Here is a 4,621-nt window from a genome sequence, read left to right as displayed (position 1 = left end):
GAAGCAAAGCAAACAGAGGAATCCAACATTAGACTCCTATTTTGGGTACAAAAAGGATTAAAGTATGGAACAGGAGGAAGAAAACAAAGTTAGAACAGGATTTTGAACCAAAAGCTACCAAGAAAAATATGAGCTGGTTACAGGCCATGTAGGAGATTTAAAAGTATTTAGAAAATCAAATAAGAGAAGTGGAGGAAAAATTGGGAAGAGAAATGGCAATGATGCAAAAAGAATTATGAAATGAGAGTCAACAACCTGACTGAAGAACATAATATCTTAAAAAATAGACTAAATCAAATGGCAAAAGAGGCTCAAAAAGGCAAAGAGGAGAAGAAAGACTTAAAAAACCATAATTGCCAGATGGAATAAGAATCTCAAAAGCTCACTGAAAGGTATCACTCCTTAAGAATTAGATTGGAACAAAAGCTAGTGACTACATGAGAAATCAAGATACTATTAAACAGAGCGAAACAAAAAAATATATAAGACAACGTGAAGTATTTCATTGTGAAAATCACTGACGTGGAAAATAGATCCAGGAGAGATAATTTAAAAATTATTGGGCTACCTGAAAGCCATGATCAAAAAAAGAACTTAGAAATCATCCTTCAAGAAATTCTCCATGAAAATTGTCCTGATGTTTAAGAACCAGAGGGTAAAATAGAGGTTGAAATTATCCACCCATCACCTCTTACAAAAGTCATGAAAAGAAAACTCCTAGGAATATTATAGCTAGGTTCCAGAATTCCCAGATCAAGGAGAGAATATTACAAGCACCCAGGAAGAAACAATTTGAATATTGTGGAAACACAATCAGAATAACCCAGGATTTGGCAGCTTCTACACTGACGGATCGAAGGGCTTGGAATAGGATATTCTGGAGGTCAAAGGAGCTAGGATTAAAAACAAGATTCACCTAGCCAGCAAAACTGAGTATAATGTTTCAGGGGAAAATATGGTAATTCAGTGGAATAAAGGACTTTCAATCTTGATGAAAAAAACAGAATTGAATAGAAAATTTGACATTGAGATACAAGAAGAGAGAGAACCATGAGAAGGTAAACAAGGAAAAGAAATCATAAGAAACTTTTCAAAGTTCAACTGTTTGCAATCCTAGATGGAAAAATTATAATTTTAATTTATGAAACTTTTCTCAATATGAAAATAATTGAAAGAAATACAAATGTATGTGTGTATATATATATATATATATGTATATACATACACACACACATATATAAGAGGGTATATGGGCATATGAATACATGTGTGAATGAGTGTATATGCTTGTACAGTTATACATAAATAGAGGGCATAGGACCAGTTTAATAGGAATGGATGATACTTAAAACATAAAATTCAGAGGTGAGAGAGGCATTTAATGAGAGGGGATGGGGAGAGACAGATTGAGGTAAACTATCTCATATAGAAGAGGTAAGGGAAAATGATTACAAAGAATGGAAGGAACAGGAAGTCAAAAGGGAATGGGTGAAACTTATTTTAATTTGGCTTAAGGAGGGAATGACACTAAATACACACTAAGTACGGTATCTCACCCTACAGGAGAGTAGGGGGGAGGAGGATGAGCCCCGGGGGGATGATGGAGGGTAGGGCAGGCTGGGGGAGAGGAATGTTAGAAGCATCCACTTTTGAAAAGGGACAAAATCAAAGTAGAGAATAGAAGTAGTGGGTGATGGGATAGGCGGGAGGGAAATATAGTAAGGTTTAATAATATATCTACTATGGAAATTCTTTGCATAGCTAACATGTACAACCTATATTGAATTGCTTATCTTCCCAGTAAAGCTGGGTGACAAGGGAGTAAGGCAATGAATCTGAAATTCAAAGTTTAAAAAAATGATTAAATACACACACACACACACACACATATACACACACACATATATATATACACATACACACACATACATATATATATATATATATACTATTACCAATATTATTTTACATGTAAATAGGAAATAATATATACAGACACTGGGATATAGAGATCCACCATGCCCTACTGGAATGTTGGAGAGGGTATGGAACAAAATATGGGAGAGGGCAGATTGAAGGAGGGGATATCCAGTGGGATTGCTATTTTGGTGGGGTGGGTAGTGGAAAAATGGCGAGAAAATTTGTAAGTCAACATCTTGCAGAAATAAAGGATGTAAACTAGAAGGTAATAAAGCAGTTCAAAAAAAGAGAAAGAACGAAAATAGTACAAGAAAAAACAAACAAAAAAAAGAAGCGACAGAGAAAGACAAAGATCATAGATTCCTATCATGGTGACAAGGAAGATCAAAACACAAATCTACAAGAGCAAAGCATTGTCACTTTACCTACATCTGAAATCTGAAAGGGGAATATTAACTTTTCTCAAGCCCCAAAAACCTTCTTTGAAAATCTCAAAAGAATTTTAAAAAATCAAATTAGAGAGGTAGAATAAAAAAAAAATCAAAAATTACTTAAAAAATACAACCAAGAAATGGAAAAATAAATACACTGAAGAAAACACCACCTTAAAAGTCATAAGGTTTAACTCACCTAATTCTAAATTTTAACAAATTGATTTTTCAGTTATTTTTATACTTTTTTTCAAATTTTACTTTTTTTTCTTTTATTACATTTACTGAATGCATACTAAAAAATAAAATCTCAAAAAAAATAACCCAATACAAAAGTCATAAAAAATTGAATGTTTCTCTTTCAAAACCCCAGCCAATTGTTTTGTTGCTTTGGTTTGTTTTTCCTTTCCTGTGATTCCTCCCTTTGGTTCTAACCTTCTGTAATGGGAATGCAAATTTGGAAGATCTTCCCTGCCCTTAGGCTAAAGTGCACCAGGAGCCTGGGGTGGGAGGCTTGTTTTTCAGTAGATACTTTTTGATTGGCCAGTGGGTCCAAAAGGTTGTTACATTCTCTGAGCCAGGAGAAGGCTATATAAGCCCTGATGTGGAGCTTTGTTTTGGGGGCTCACTTTGAGAAGTGTTCTGTGATTTGATCTGTATTCTGGGAAGCCGTTGTCCAGGACCCCCGGATTTGAAAAACCCAGATGTGGAAACCCAGATGTTGACTGGGTATGGATGTAATGGTTGGACAGTTTGGAAATCTGTCTACTTGATCTGTTTCTGTCTTGATAATTCTGCCTGTATACTTTGAAGTTCAGGGTGCTTACCTTTTCTCCTGAACAAGATAAACGCTATATGTCTGACTGATTAAAGTAAGCTTGTTAACCCATTTTGAGTTGCTTTCCTTTAACAAAGCAGATCCAAGAACCTGTATGGGCAGCCACCCTGAGGACACTTGGGGTGCTTGCCACTACACCTTCTTTTCAGCATGAGTAATGTGGAAATAGGTACAATATGAATGTAGAGTCCTTATCGGATTGCATGCCATCTCTGAGGGAGAGAAGGGGGGAAGGAGAGGAAGAAAATTAAAAATTCTAAAGTCTATGGAAGTGAATGTTGAAAACTAAAAATAAATAATTAAAAAAAACACATAGTAAGAAATTGAGATTTGAGTGAAGAAAAATGATCCTCTACTACAAAAATTGATGCTAATACATATATTAGGTTTCACAGATGTTTAAAGCAGTTAGATCTTCCTTTCAAATTCAATGTTCTTTGTTCTTAAGTGATCCTTCTTTAAGTCTTCATTCCTAAAATAGCATATAAGGAAAAAAAAACATGGATTTTATTCCTTAATCTATTTTTTACTTGTACTCATTAACTTATTGTTTTCCAATAACTTCAGGTCAAATATTCTGCTTGTTTCGGGATTTCTGTTCAGTAGTTCTTCAAATGCCCCTTTTTCATGGAAGATAAATTTTTCTACATTGATGTTTAGGCTCAGCTTTGAAGAATATGGCTTTAGGTTATAACATAAGTTCCTTAGAATTTGGGAACATACGATGCCGTTCTCTCTTCTGATTTCTAGTCATCCTCTGCTATACAAATTGGTACTCTTCGGTATATAAAAATGTTTCTCATGGATGCTTTCAGAATTTGTTGTTTATTACTGAAATCATCCAATGCAACAAGGACATCCCTTGGAGTATTGAGCATTGGGTTTTTGGTTGGTAGTAATCTGTGTTTCTTTGATAAGTTTTTGTCCACAATCAAAAATTATGGGCAATTTTCTTGCATTACTCCTTGAAGCAAGACATTTAAAGTTTTGATGTACCTTCTTCAGGAAGACATATTATTCTTAAGTTATTTATGAGTATCTTATCATCAATGTTAATCAATTTGGCATGTGTGTAGTTTGGTTCTGTTTGGAAAGTTGCCTTCTTTTGCTTTTGTATTGAAAAAAATGTTCTCCTTTGTTCTGTGTACAGACAAAGTTATTTTCCCAATTTATTTGCTTTGTCAAAACCTCCATTTCTGCAGAGATATTTTTTAACTTATTTTCTCCTTCTTCTACCCTGCTACCAGTTTTTCCAAATTTTTCATTAAGCTTTATGAGTTCGCTCCAAGGTACATTCTTAATATCTTCTTTTACATTCATCACTTCTTCCAAAATCTCAGACATCTTATTATGCTTGCTTTGAAACTTTGTCGCATAATATCTACTTCTATGCAGAGAACCTCTGTTATGGACTCATTTTTTTTTCTGTTTT

The sequence above is a fragment of the Petaurus breviceps genome, unplaced genomic scaffold, assembly GCF_028583685.1.
Source record: "Petaurus breviceps papuanus isolate PSGF00001 unplaced genomic scaffold, PetGlider_PUasm1.0 41, whole genome shotgun sequence".
Lineage (NCBI taxonomy): Eukaryota > Metazoa > Chordata > Mammalia > Diprotodontia > Petauridae > Petaurus > Petaurus breviceps.
The sequence above is the reverse complement of the archived record's forward strand: the minus strand, read 5'-3'. Positions refer to the sequence as shown.